This window comes from Aedes aegypti, chromosome 3 (assembly GCF_002204515.2).
Source record: "Aedes aegypti strain LVP_AGWG chromosome 3, AaegL5.0 Primary Assembly, whole genome shotgun sequence".
Taxonomy (NCBI): domain Eukaryota; kingdom Metazoa; phylum Arthropoda; class Insecta; order Diptera; family Culicidae; genus Aedes; species Aedes aegypti.
In genome coordinates, this window is record NC_035109.1 from 64579795 (window position 1) to 64595743 (window position 15949).

The 15949-nt window shown below is 34.9% G+C and overlaps 1 protein-coding gene across 4 annotated transcripts in view; it reads right to left on the reverse strand.

Annotated features, from left to right (window-relative positions):
- The window catches only part of LOC5564518 (microtubule-associated protein Jupiter), a 166873-nt gene extending 153844 nt beyond the window's left edge, over window positions 1–13029 (reverse strand). For all 4 annotated transcript variants that reach the window (XM_021849930.1, XM_021849929.1, XM_021849928.1 and 1 more), the window contains exon 1: window positions 12920–13029. The gene's annotated coding sequence lies outside the window, so the exon portion shown is untranslated. The remainder of the gene's footprint in view (window positions 1–12919) is intronic.
- Window positions 13030–15949: the final 2920 nt, after the last annotated feature.

The following is a 15949-nucleotide window of genomic DNA, read 5'->3' on the forward strand; positions in this document are numbered from 1 at the left end:
TTTTACTTGAGCAGTTACTAGAAAAATACTTGGAAGAACTGCAGAAATAATTCTTGGATGAAATGCTGGGCAAACGGCTTGATAATTTCAGGAGAAACTTCATGGAGAATACCAAGGCGAATTTATTGTGAAATTTCTGGAAGATTTCTCAGTTTCCTTCAGCTTTATCTGAAGGAATTTTTGGAACAATTCCTAGGAGTAACTTGGAAAGGATTTTTGAAGGATCCAAAATAAAACGCCTAGAAAATTAGCGTAGGAATTCTTTCAAGATTTCTACAAAAAATCTCTTGACAATATTTTTCAAAATTTTTTAAATCAACTTTTTTGATGTTTTTTTTTTTTTGGAAAAACTCCTAAAGGAATCATTGAAATAGAGATAACTTTAATATCTGTTTCGACAGAACAATTTGCGAACTTATTTCAGATATTTCTACTTGCAGTCTCACAAAATTACGTCGATTATTTATTTAATTAATTTAATAAGTGACCTCCGAGTCTCGAAAAAGTGACTAAAAGTGACTTGAAAATAAAAACGTAACCAGTTTGGATTCCAGTTCAACTACACTGTGTGACGATGAAGAAACAAACAAACAATATGATCTACTACTGGTTGTAGATCTAGCTAAGTACCAAATTTGGGAATTTTTAATGTACTTCCAAAATTTCAAGAAAATGCCTAAATCTTTTAATCGAAAAGTGAGCATTTACGTGAATATTTATTTTTTAGCCGATTTTCAATCTTTTCATAATTTGAGAAAGATGTTTTGAATAAGATCACCGTTTGTGTCTTTTATATCACCAAAGTATTTTGTTTTGTAATGTAAATGGTAATAAAAATTTAGCACATTCCATCCAAACTCTTGAAAATTATTTGAATTTATTGTAAATCCCAAAACTTATCCATGACTTCAAGTCAATAAGAATTTAAGAATTTGTCTAGAAGAGTAATAAGCATATAATTGAAGTCCGATCAATTATAACATTCACATTCCTAGAATCAATTGATGAAATATGTTCCTAAATAGATGCTTAAATACATGCATAAGAAACAAGGAAGTGTATTCTAACTAAGGCCTACAAGGCAATTTTCGAAAGTTTGGTTTGCAAAAGCAGTCTGTCCTAAGAAGCATGATCAATTTTCATTCTCAAATAGAAAATTAAATAATTATTAGATTTTGTAAAATTTTAAAGAACTAATGAAGTAGTTTTTGTAATGACCTAACTTGTAAAACCTAAACTGACTGGCTTCAAAGTTCGATATAAACAAAATATTTTGTTTACAGACTTATTGATTTCCGATTCCCTGAAGATTGTTCAATAGCCGAACCGAAACGTCGGCGATGATAAATAATTAATCAACGCAATTTTGTGAGACTGAAGACCGAAACTCATAGTTACAACTAAAGTAAAAATCGATGGAAAAATTTGTGAAAAAACATCCAAAGGACATTCTGTGATAGTTTTTGGGCAAATTCTAAGAAAAAAATTGAGGTTCTAGTAATCACTACTCAAAGTAATTAAATTCTGGAGAAACTCTTCTGAGCTGGAAGAATTTCTAGGATATTTGTTGGAGGATTTTTGTAGAGGTCCTTGCATCAGTTCCAGAGAGGATTTTAGAAGAAATGTCTAAAAATTCCTTGAAGCATTTCGTCGAGAAAAAAATCCTGAAGAACCTGTGGAATAGCCGCGTAATAAACTTTGAAGGTTTCTCTGTAGCTACCTACAATTTGGCAGCAGGTTTCATTGCAAGCAAAATAAGGGAAAAGTGACTTCAGATAATTATGTGAGATACAAAAATTTTGGAGTCCCTCCATGCAAAGGAAAAATTTTGGTTGAAATCAAAATTTTGGAGGACTTTCATGAAAATAAGGAACTGTTTGAAGACCTGTTTCAAAGTAGCGACTAATTATCTGCAAGAGACTTGCTAGCAGCCCTCAACGCCCGAAATAAGCCACAGAATCGAGTAAACATGGTGGGTCAAAGATCTTTCAAAGAAAATCGAATATCGGTGCACACGTCGTGGAGAACCAGCTGCTTGAACATTTAGTTACCACTTTTTTCGTACCACGGCAATACGTGTAAAGCTTTTTTATACAGTATTTGGATAGTAAAGGAAACCGAATTACCTATAAAACGTAAAGTTTTAGAATAATAGTGAGAGAATAAAAATAAAACTATAGCTGCTTATTACAGAAATTATTGAATAACTAATAGTAAAACACATTATAGGCTCTACATCAGGGTTTCACAACCTGTAGTCCTCAGACCATCCATTTTGGGAATTTTAAGCATTACTCTTGGCATTACAAAACTGCTTGATCTGCAAGATTTTTTGTTGGATTTCGGTAAAATATTATTTGGAAGTTCCTTATAGGATTCTTGGAACGAAGTTTTGTAGACTCCTGACAAGATTTTTAGTAGGATTATTAGAAGTTATAAGGAACTTCTATGAGATTTTTTGATTGATCTGTGCATTACAGACGTGGCTTTCCGATATGACGATTGCCAAAAGAGGTTGTCTATTTTTTCATTATGAGAAAAACTTTGATTTCGTGAAAGTCAATTTTAAGGGATTCGTAAGATGTTCATAGAACTACAGAGGGGATCGTAGCTGCAAAAAGGTTGGAAACCAGTGCTCTACATATTTTGTTTCACATTTCTAAAAGAAGTTGTGCAAATTCAAAGGCTTAGTGTAAACCTGCTCTTTGCTCAAGACAGCATGCCGATAAATTCAAAACTTTGTAAGATACAGACGAATTTCACATTGATTTTGAGTATAAATTTTGAAATACATAATTCTTGTTCTGGCCATGTTCAACAAAGATGTTTATTATTAACTTTTCTTCAACTCTTCTGAAGATCACATTCTTGTAAAAAAAAAACAACAAAGTCAGAAAAAATTAATTGTTATTTTGATCCACCCCAAGTTTAAAATTATAAAATTGATTTACTAAGTTTAAATGGAAAATGTAAAACTCGATCACCATCAATATCTCTAAAAACATCATTAGTCTTAAATCAAAGAAAACAAAGGGAACAGTTTTTTTCCTACAAAACTGTCGATTTGAGCAATTGTGCATCGGAAAACTGCTCGGCTTTCTCATTTCGCATCTATCTCAGCGAATTCCTTGTTTTATTAGAGAGTCCCAATTCTCGCAGCATCCTCTCTGTCAAATCCCAAATGCTCCCAATCCACTGTCAAAGTAGGTATGTAACTCCAATTGGCACGAGCGAAAAGCCACACAGAAATGCCGCAATATGGGAGAAAATTCTTCAGCAGCCTCCCATTGGGCACGCAACAGCGCAACCAACCACCCAAAGCGCGTGGGAAGATTTTCGCTGCAAATGCATCACATCACGTGCGGACTGTGCGCTGCACTTTGCGAGATGAGAACTCGCTCTCTCCGATAATTGATGAGGGGGGTGCAGTGATAACCATCCCCATCTCATAGTCGCCAGCAATACCAGCTGATGGGATCAGCTGGTGTGGCAGAAGGTGCGAAGGAGGAAACTTTTTGACACAACACAACTAAGTACGAGACGACAACCGGGTTCGTGTTGATGTGGGTTACGGAATTATGACATGACTTGTTGTGGATCATATGTTGCAAACAACATCATCAGCATCCCGTTAATGGGAGCTTGGTATTTGGTGCATGAGTAAATACCTCAGCCCAGCCACAGCTAGAAGTATACTTGTAGAGCTCTCCGCGGCAAAGCTCATTCATTAGACAGAGGGCTGACGTCGAGCGTGAAGTGAAGAGCCGCCGTCGAGGTGAAAGTGAGGTTTGCTGAGAGGCATTGATGAATTGCGGATCGAAGCGGGACGGCTGGGAGGATGGATTTGCTGATGGATGAATTGCTGAATTGAATGTTACGTGTTTTGATTGAGTTTATCACAAGTACAGGAACTCGGGAATACTTTTATACTCGGGGTTTTCCCTTAGGCACTTCGAACAGCCATTTATCAGAGAGCTCTTCTACACATGGCTTGATGTTACTCTAAGTAACATAACGTCGTAATTCCAGTTATTGTGATTTTGCATAGTTCTCTTCCTCAACGCCGCCATTAATCAAATCAATTACACAGCGTAACAAAAATGACATTTTTGCATGTCTCAAAGATTAAATTATGTGCCTCTAGTAGATTTGGGGCTGCTGAATCTGATGCCGTTCTCAGAAATATTCCAGCACGTCACAATATTTTGCTACAGGTCACCAAAGTTGTATAAAACACTGTTTTCATTGTTATTCACATAAAATTTAAACAATGATTTATCAAAAATGTTTGTGATATAATTCGCCAAGCATGCAAAAAAGGACTTCAACTTTCTTTCCAGATATAATTTGGTTGAAATTGCACGGTTATATATAGATTAAATCGATTTTTCAAACATGATTGCAGTCTTCATACAAAATTTTTCGTTTCTCTTATATGGAAAAATACAATATTTTTCTAAACCAACAAAAAATAACTTTTAAGCATCGAAAGTTTTATGAACTTTGTTGATAAGTATTGTTATACATATGAAGTTTGATTTCTGAGGTAAATTAAGCAAATAAATTGCCATACAAGCTGGCAAATTGGCATGCAAGTTGGCTGAAATAGCCAAATTTAGCATTTTCAACAGCTAATGTCTCAAAAACTAGACGTGCTATGATACTTCTGGAAATGGCAATGGATTCAGCAACCCTTAATTGAGGTAACAGCGATATGTTGGTACTTGAGACAAAATCGTGTTCCGCAGTGTTATTTATATAACGCTTCCTTAACCTTTCAGCCGTCGCGTGATTTGTCAGAACCACCACGCTGATGCTATGTACGAAAAGCGAGGTTTTTCACCACTGTTGTACAAAATACAACGGCGCGACGATTGAAGTGTTAAGGAATTATTCCGAAGAATTCTCCAAGAATTCATCCATAAATTCTCTATCAATCCTCCAAGATTTTCCGTCATGAACTCAACCAGGAATTTATTAAGAGATTCTTTTTGAAATTTTCTCAAGAATATCGTCAACGAATTTTTCAAGAATTATTAGCACAGATTCACCCTTCATCCAGAATTTTAAAAGGATGTTCTTAGTCAATTTCTCTAAAAATTCACTTAGCGATTTTTAGCCTTCGCGTCACTGCCCAATATTAACAACCAAATTTTCTTGATCTTCTGTATTTTACTTCCATAATTTTCAGCCGATTTCAATAAAATGTTGACACTACACCACAAATTTTGTGACCTGTACTAAGAACTTCAGACGGACGGTTGGTTCCGGATTTATAAGGATGTTTCGTGGGGTCTGTCCGAAGGTCATTTGAGACATTTCCATAATTAGTTTTGCAGGGATCAAACAAAACTACAGTGTTTGTAAATAAACAATGAACCATTGGTACAATCAACTCATTTAAAACCGTTCTGGACAGTTCCAGGTCGCGAAATGTGTAGTGTTGTGTTAACATTTTATTGAAATCGGCTGAAAATTATGGAAGTTAGAGCCGAAAGATCGAGACAATTTGTTCGTCGGAAACGCAAAGGTTAATGGAACTACATTATCGCAACTCAACAAATAATTTTTATAAGGATAACTTTAAAAGCATACTCCAGAGAATCCTTCAGAAATTTCTTTCGGTTTAATTTCCAAAGATTATTCCACAAAATCCTCAAGAAGTGTCTTGGTGATTTTACAGGAATTTTTCGTGGAATGCATTCAGTGGCTTTCTACTAAAACTTTTGTTAGGGATTTCTTTAAAAAAAAACTAGGATGTTCTTTAAAAACACCTTCAATTATTATTTCAGAGAATCTTTCAAAATCCTAAAGAATTTCTATACAGATTTATCATGAATTTTAAGAGAAGTATTTTCAACAAAAATCTCAATAAATTTTTCTATCGATTTTTTACGGAATTTCATTTTCAACTTCCTGCGAGATTTAAGTTTAGAACTTCTTCAAGACTTTAACCGGTAATTTCTCTAGGGATAACTCAAGAATTTGCTCCAGATACTCCTTGATCAATTTCCTTAGTCATTCCAGCAAATACTATTCCAGGTGTTTCTAAAGAAGGTTCGGGTGATTTTTTACGGCAATTGTTCCTGGGATTTCTCCATAAATTCACCTTGTGTGATTTCCACTTATTTTAAGGTAATCCTAGAAGGGCCAAATTGTGGTGAAGGATTAATAATTTCATACACCCGCTTTTTGTTAAAAGCACTTTGAGTTGATGAAGGAAATTATAATATATTTGAAACAAAACCAGTAATACTAACAAAGACCGTTTCAATTTCAAACATAATTATAACAAAACTTGTTAAAAACAATTTCTTCCGATTTTTATAACAAATTTTGTTTTAATTTGGTTAAAGAAAATAACAAAATGAGTTATATTTTTGTTTGATTGGAAACACAATGAGTAAAATTTTTGTCTAAATTATAAGAAATTTTGTTTTCATTTTTTTAAGTGCAGAGGAAATTGTGTTATAATGTTTGTTATTTTAACTACTAATCATCCAAAATTATAACATGTTTTGATACTTAAACACGCTGAGTAACAAAGTCTGTTACAATTCTGTTGTTATCCACTGATCGGGTATTTTTTAAGCTAATCTAAAGTAATATGTACCTTTAACAAGTTTTTGAGTGATATTCTTTATCCCGCAGGAGCTTCTGAAGCTTCCTCCCTGGTATAGTACCAATGAGTTACATAGAATATGCAATGTTGAAACATTGGGACAAATGTGAAATCAATTCACCTGTAAAAAAAATCTGAACTGCTACGGCAAATGAAATGTAATATGTTGTTAACAAAATGTTAATAAAATCTTAAATTTGTTTTACTAAATTAGGATGATAGTGTTGTCTAATAATACAGAACACCTAGATATAAGAAATGAAGTAATGTTTGGAATGATACTAATAAAGAAATTAAAAAAAAATCCCGCACGAGCAATCTGAAGCAATCCCTAAGTATACACATTTATGTTGAAACAATCGAAAAATTTACTAGAACATACTGAAAAAAACTTATCGAATAAAAAATGGAAACTTTTTTTTTGGGAAGAGTTCTTTTGTGTAGTAGTTTTTAGATGCAATGATGGGAAATCCCTAGAAAAATGTTTGTAATAAATTCCTACAAGGACTTTATGAGGAAACCTGGACGAATTTATTGAGAAAACTAGAAAGATTTTCCATAGAAATCGTTTGAGTAATGATATTTTGAATCCATTAAATTTTTTTTAAAATATTCAGAATAAGAATTCTGAGAGATTTTTTTGTCATATGAGCCCGACATATGAAAGCAAGTGAAATGACAAAAAATTAAGTTACAAATGACGTAATTTTCCGTCACATTAACTGAATACCCGAGCAAAGGCGGATAACTGGATGATATCAAATTGATAACAACTTTTATTATCGCTGTTATCATTTTGATATTATGTTATCAATGATAACCGAATGATAACAAAATTTGTTATCATTGTATGACAGACATTTTTGATAACAGGTTGATAACAAAATATGTTATCATACATATTTTCTATAACATTTTTATAAAGCGTGTGTTATTAAACAAAGTAGACTTTTCGTCATACAAAATTCTGTAAAATTATTTGGAGCGTATGTTTAATCAAAACACTCTTCCCTCAAAATTTTTCCCTGATTTATGACCATAAAATTCAAAATTATATGATGATGTAAATTTAGTTATCAACTTGAACTCAATGATAACATAATTTACTATTATTTTGTTATTCGACAAACAATTTTAAGTTCTGATTTTTGTTATGTTGGCTGTTAATTCAGCCAAGGTGATAACAAAATCAGTTATCAAATGATGATTACCAGGTAACAAGATTTGTTATCATTTTGCTATTTAACTTTGCTCGGGTATTGTTCGGATCGCAAAAAATTCATTGGACGTAATTTTACCAGAATGGCGCATATTTAAATATAAATACTATAATATTTACGTCATTTTATATTCAATGCTCGAGTAGTTTGTTTACCATGCAATTTACGTCCTATGTAATATTCAGTTTTGAACGAAATTCAACAACGCGACAACTGAAGACGAAACTTGCTACAAGCCTAATATAGAAAACAATATTAAATTAGATATTTGCAATATCTTATGAAATGATTACTGAATGTCGTTATAGTTATATTATAATCGTGATAATATGCACGCTTTGAAAAAAAAACATTGAAATTTACGCCATTGGTTGAATCCAGTAGAATAACGTAAATTTAAGTTACAAACGTAATTTGCCGTCACATTGAACTGAATATTGTTCGGAGCACAAAACAAATCAGTCACATTGGACGTAACAACAAAAATGACGTGTTTTTAAGTTCATATATCATCAAATTTCGGCCGTTCTTTTTTACATCGAGTATTTTGATTATCATGAAATATACGTCATACGCAATATTAATTTAGTCTTCTCGAATAAAAATTATAAAATTTTTCAAATTTTTTCAAATTGAAAAAAAAGTTTGTTTCGTTTGGAATTATGTTTAAGAGAAGTCTTAAAGTTCCCAGAGCAATCCGAACAAAAAAGTTTGGAGGAATTATTTGTTAAAACTTTAGATGTGGGTGAGAAACTTCGCATAAGAATGATTCTCATAAGGACGTTTGACATAATGAGAATTATATGCACAGATAAAAATATTTAAATTTCAAGGTAGCGTAAACAGAAGAGAATAGTAAAAGTAAATCAAATTCATCTATTTTTACAGCATCACGTTTAATTTTCAACTAAAGGTGCTTGAATTTTACATGATCGTGTAAATTAAAGTGCATTCAATTGAAAAATAAGCGATTTGTAGTTGACATTTCAGTTTATTCTGATGCTCTAAACATGTGCATGAAAATAAACTGAAATTCACAACCTGTTTTTAGCTGCGTACTTTCTTTAAAAGGCTTCTTGTATAAAACTGCATTATGCCAAACGTCCGTATGCGAAACTTCTTTATGCGAAATGGGTCACCCCCGCTAAACAAGAGTGCTGGGTCATTGGACCGAAGTACGTTAGGTCGAATATATCATTAACCCGAACGGGTCATTAGAGCGAATGAGTTAAAAATCGAAGCTAGAAATCTACCATCGAAAATCGATCAACGTATGAAACACTTTTCACAATGGCCGTAAGATCAAATTTCTGGGAAGGGACGCTGAAATCAGGAACTAACGCTTGTTTAAGAATGCAAGAAATAAATTTTCTGTGCCCATATTCACTGTAACAATACTAATTGATACAACGGCATATCCTTTTCGAGACGAACCATTGCTCAGGGTTGCCACTAGATTTTTGAAAATGTCTGACGAGTTCAAAATAAAAAGTCTTGCAAAGTCTGGCAGACACCATTGTGCAGGTATACTACTAGACTCGAATGTCAACGGTAACAAAAAAATATACAACACAGAAAAAAAAAATCTTAATTCACATCAGCACTAAAACATGGCCTTTTTTAATGTTTAAGTCTGTATTGGAAAACATTTTAGTATTTCAGTTATGGTATTTATCAAATAAGTCCTTTATGTTTGTTTACATTATGGAACATAAATACTTATGATTGTACAAAGTCAAAATGATGAATCGCTGAGAAAGTTTCACCATGTATGTTTTCAAAACTCTATATAAAATTTATTAATGAGAGTTGATCTGGACACAGTTTAAACTACTACCGTCATTTTTTCAATGAACAGAAGAATCTAGGGTAAATATGATTTAAATTCTAAAATACCATCGCATAATAACCAAAGTCACTAGGATAACCCCTCTACTGCCATCATCATTTTTCTACCATAAAACAATATTTTATTCACGATGACTTTTTTGTTTTTCAATAGTTTAGCAGTTCTAAAAAACTCTTTTGTTTTTGAAATCTGTATCGCTTTTGAATCATTGGTTATATGGTTTTTGAAAATATTCCGAATTTCTTTGGGGAAATGACATTCCCCATATAAAACTCCTTTGGCCGCCATTTTGTTTTTACCCAATTTATAAAAAAAAAATACATGGGCAAAACAATGTCAGGTTTTAAGGCGATTCTCTCAAAAAAAAAATATATAAAGATCGGTTGAGCTATCTTCAAGAAAACTAAAAATTACAAAATGATGTTTTTCGAAGTTTTTAAGATCTCTTTACGGCCAGAGTGGAACCAAACACATGAATACACATCACTCAAAAACGATTGCACCAATTTACTTCATTTCTACACAACAGGCTCTCATCAAACTATTGTTTTGAAAGGCGAATTTACCAATCATAAGAAAAATTCTAAATCCTACGTAATTAAAGTAAGTATGGCTAACCGTCGGTCTGTAAAGTCTGGCTGAATTTGAAAAAGTCTTGCAAAATGAGTAGTTTGTCTTTTTGTCTTTTCCTCGATCAAAAAACTTGCAGTGCCAGATTAATCTGGCATAATGGCAACCCTGCCATTGCTAGACATACTTTTCTCAAACAACTTATGCAGAGACGGATTCACACATGTTATCTCTCCGTCTTGAATCATCCATAGCCAATGAGTTAAATTTACACATCGTGTAGAGTACAATTCATTTTCGAGTGTTACCACTTTGCAAAAGAAATTTGATCATAAAGGTGAAAAATCGTCTGTCCCGAAAGGGATATTGGTATATGGAAAAGGAGAAAAAAAAATCTAATCAAATATTAGCAACTTTGACGTCAAACATTGTTCATGAAAACAACATAACTAGACTGAATAGCCAATGATTATATGAAAACCTTTCATATTAATGTTAGCACTTACCATAACGGTAAATAACTTTATTAAATAGCCAATATTTAAAATAAGGAAAAAATCTCCAATGACTATGATTGTAGTTAAAATTTCAATGAATCACTATTGCAGCGATGTTCGAAAGAATAACCACTAATAAAAAGAAGGGAAAAAATCTAGTTTTTCACCAATACTTTTTTTTCTAACAACGCGGACTGATGGAATGCATTGTAATCAAGAAAAATGTTGATGAAAATATTGGAAATTTTACTTCAAAGTCATACTTCCTACTTAGCACAGTGCATTTAGCAATGTCAAAAACACTCGAACGAATCATTTCAATACATAGAAAGAACGATTTTGGCCTAACGTACTTCAGCCCAATGCCCTGATATTCTAAGCAAGCACACGATACACATTCCTCAAATCATTAAGATTCAAAGTAAAAGGATGTCACTCGATTGTGCTACCTTTCCACAAATATCTCTGCCCTGAACGCCAATTCCCCGAATGATCCGTTTCCCCGAAAAGTTATGTAGTTTTTAAAGGAAGGAAGGTGAACTAGGAAAAACGATGAGCAATGAAAAAAAAAAAGGTTATTGGTTATTTTCATATTGCCAAAAAGCTAAGGACTGTAAAACTAAAAAAAAACCGTCAATTAAACAAATAAGGGTGCATGTCAGATGACCAGTTTGTTCATCACCTTAAAATGTACAAAGCTATGCCAATTATGAATACTTAAAACTTTTCAGGGAACTAAGCTATTCGAGGAAACGGGACATTCGGAGGAAATGACATTTGAGGAACCGACATTCAGGGAAAACTATCACAACGTTTGACCCACATTACTTTTGATTCATTTTTAATCTATTTGAATTTTGATAAGTAAACTAAATTCTTTACATAAAATTTGAATACTTTGTATTTTTATTTTACTTTGTTTTTGTTTTTTTTTGTATAAGTAATAAGGCTAATCAAACTCAAAATTTGGTAATTCACCCAAATTTGAGTATCAAAATTATTTTCAGACAAGCGTTTCACGATAATATTCACATTTTTCCCATCATCAAACAAATAACTAGACATAATTGAAAGTCAAACTTGCTCAATCCGATGCCTTAAATTATATACCATCGAGAACCAATCCAACTTATATCTGGGTTTCAAATTAATCCAACATTGGTTGCATCTTATAAAAGATCTCTTCCATACAACTAACATGGAAACAATAAGAACTTCTGTTCTGTTACAAGTGCTTCAATGAAAATTGAAATAAATTAGGACTGCTCCACTTACAGCCCTACAAAAGTTCACAGAACAAACACTCAACTCCGCATGGTCACGTAGTTATGGGTGACCGAGTAAATAAATCAACCCAACCTTCGATTCTACAGCCCATTGCCGCAGGAAAATACCGTAAATATTCAGCAACATCAGAACACGCTCCGAATTCCATTATCCAACATTTCAACACACACCAAACTCACGTTGCAAAGAATTTGTCCATTCCACGTCCCAAATTAGCAAAATCCACATAAAATCAGTCCATTGCACTGTTCTGTCTTCGCTTCGTTATCTGGATGCAGTTTTCCATCATTTCACAGTCACTCCATCAGTTCTTCTTTCTAGTCGCCATGCACATCTCTGAATTTTCCACACTCGTCGTTTTCGTCAAAATGTTGGCTGCTCTTGCTGCTTTACCCACAGCAAGAGATAGTTTTCAGTCCCTCCATGGTCCTAAAAATACACTTTCACTCGGAACACCAATTTTCACAGAACCCGCTTCACAAAAGCCAATCGCAAACGTCAAATCGCACGTCTTTTAGAACCTGTCTCGTGTATTCCCACTAACAGTCCCGACGACAGCAGATCGGCAAATTATCTAGCCCACTGAAGTCTTTCACATGCACTGAGTTGCGAGGAAAACGGTACTCGAACCCAAACCCCCCAAGTTCGAGAGTCTGCCTGTCTGTCTGAACGTAGATTCCTGCTTTTCTGCTCTGCTTCTTGTTTTTGCACTCTTTCACAGCGAAAACGGGACCCAACCGGCAAACTCCGCGTGCTCCACACTACAGTTCTACAGGGGGAGTTTTCTTTGTTTTTCCCCCTTAGCACAATTCTTCCCAGGAAAACTCGCGAGAATTTTCTTATTCCTCCGGAACAAGAACCACAACAACCGTACCACCAGAGAGAGAAAGACGAGACCACCCCAGTTGCATCCGAAATTCACACCCGATGAAGAACAAACAATTTCCACGTATAGGTACCCACCAAACCACACCGTATGAAGCTGGAAAACGAACTAAACCATGACTTAGGTGCCGGGGGCATTTTATACGAAGGGGGCCAAAAAGCAGCGAGGCGACCACCCATCGGCGGAAGAGGCGCGAAGTTGGACGACCGGGGAGGAGCGGCAGCGATGTTGCGATGCGATGCTCCACCACGCGCTCAGTGGAAAATATGCTCCATGTGCGGCGTCGGTGAGCGGGAGAGAACCCAGTGCACACTGTGGCCACGGAACGAAATCGAGTGGACAAAAATAAACGTCATTCAGGCAACATAAGTCCACTTCTAATATGCTGAAACACAAATTGAAAGGTGCATATTTATTGTCTATATTTTATAGATTTTATTAAAATTTTTATAACATCCCGGGAAACTCTTCTAGTTTTTGATCCGAAGAATTTGATTTCGAATGATAATAAATCTTCGAGCTGTTTAGTAGAATACCTATAAGTAGATGAAAAAACCGAATTTAGTACTATACCATTTAATTCCACTAGAGTGGAATTAAATGGTATAGTACTAAATTCGGTTTTTTCATCTACTTGATTTCGAATGGTTCAGGAATTATTCCTCTTGGGATACCAAGTATGTACGTTAGGACGTTATAAGTAAGGACAAAGTTTGTTACGTCAAATGGGTAAGTCGTTGTTCGTTAGAACGGGTTATTGGACCCAATCTATAAGATTTAGTCGACTGACGTAAAGTCGCAAGTACGTTTGGTCGAAAACGTTAAATTGCAATAGAAAGCGGTCGAACCGATATTTCTCGAAAACTTATTCATACAGACTCAAGCAGAGGCGCGTCCACGTTCGGAACCATGGGTAGGACAAACGTTAGTATTTTTTGTGTGCAGTGAATTTAAGAACCAATATAACCCTGGCTGGAATTTGAAAGCTACTATATCAAAGGTGTGTAGTGAATGGGCTGTATATCGATTTAAATTCATTGAGCGTGTTAAGAGATTTTGGAATGATTATAAAACAGTAGACTAGAAGTTTTTCAGAGTGTACAAAAGCGATGAACGGAACCGGCGATGACGAAGACGATGAAGTGGTGTGGTGTGAGTGCATTTTGTTCCGCACGCGGATCGTCTCGTGACCGAGATGAAGTTAATGAAAAGAAAGGAGATGGATCTGACGAAAGAAAGAGAAAGCAGAGTAGGATCGGTTTCGGGCTTGGAGCCTTGGTGTTAGGTATTCATTCTAGAAAGTATCGTTGCGGCGGGCAGTTGACTTATAAATAAGAATTTGAAAAAAAATGAGCTTTATTCGAATTTTAATTGAAAAGTGTTTCGTTTACCACAGGAGCGTTGAACGATAAATGTTCATTGTAATCGGACATCTGCCGCAGATGGTAGTTTTTTGAACCTGCTAGAGATCTTGCACCTACCGACTGCGCCATGTGGTAAACGAAACACTTTTCAATTAAAATTCGAATAAAGCTCATTTTTTTCAAATTCTTATTTATAAGTCAACTGCCCGCCGCAACGATACTTTCTAGAATGAATACCTATCACCAAGGCTCCAAGCCCGAAACCGATCCTACTCTGCTTTCTCTTTCTTTCGTCAGATCCATCTCCTTTCTTTTTATTAACTTCCCAACTAACAATTTTAGCGCTATAAGCCAAGATTATTTGCTTTGTGCTGTATAACATTTGAATTGAAGCAGCGATCGCAGCAAAAAAATGAAAGCTGTCAAAAATAGAACGATTAGCGTTAATACAGCTGTAACGCAAACGTTTTGCAGCTACAAATCTTAGCTGAATAAAATTCGTCAGTTATCGCTTTTGCTGCTTTCACTAAGCTGTAACTCAACACCGTAAAAGATAGCAACCTAATGATGTGGAATAAAACTCGCCATGATCAATCCGGCTGCTTCTATACAATATGATTTGTTATGCTGCTCAATATATATTAAAGAAGCGCTTTGTCGTTATTTATACAGCGAGCATTCATCAGTATGCTGTAAAACAACAACTTGTGGCGCATCTACTCAGCTTGTTGGATGTAAACATTGCGTTTGACGTTTCACACCCTTTTACAGCCTGATGAAGTGGTGTAAGCGCGGCTATGGCATCTTTTACGATCATTATAAAATATTGTGTGAACCGTTTTCGATGTAGAACAAAACGGTGTGTTTTCTTTGCCTTTCGATATAGACTGTGGTGGCAACAAGGACAGCGTCGAGACTTGTGGATGCAGAGATCGTGAGTTCGATTCCAAGCGGTGGCAGGTAACGTTGGGAACATTAAATTCAGATACTTATGATATGAATTCCGGATGCTGTGAAACAGCTTGAAAATAATATTTAATCGATAATACAGCGAAGCTGTATAATAATTATTTCAACAGTTGCGAAATGGTTAAGAAAGCGCCTTCCGAAGATGTTACACAGCTACTTGTCGTATAACTGTCGAGATAGAGCAATGATCGGTATGAATAAGAGCTGCCAACACAGCTTAAAAGTAGCTGAGTAGATTCGCCAGATTTGTTGGTAAAAGGATCGCATAGAAGCTTTCGTTCGTATGTACAGCGCCTTTACTCAGCATAAAGCCGTATAAAGAGGGCCTAGAGAATGTTTACATTTGCACTAACTGTTCGTTGGGTTCATCTCGGTCACGAGACCATCCGCGTGCGGAACAAAATGCACTCACACCACACCACTTTATCGTCTTCGTCATCGCCGGTTCCGTTCATCGCTTTTGTACACTCTGAAAAACTTCTAGTCTACTGTTTTATAATCATTCCAAAATCTTTTAACACGCTCAATGAATTTAAATCGATATACAGCCCATTCACTACAAGGTGCTCAAACACAAAGAAGTGTAAGTGCAGTGGCGATTCCCTAACATCAAATCTACCTGTTCCACGAATAGAAATTCTTGAATTTCAGCAACAAATTGGCATGTAATGAATAGAGATTTGTT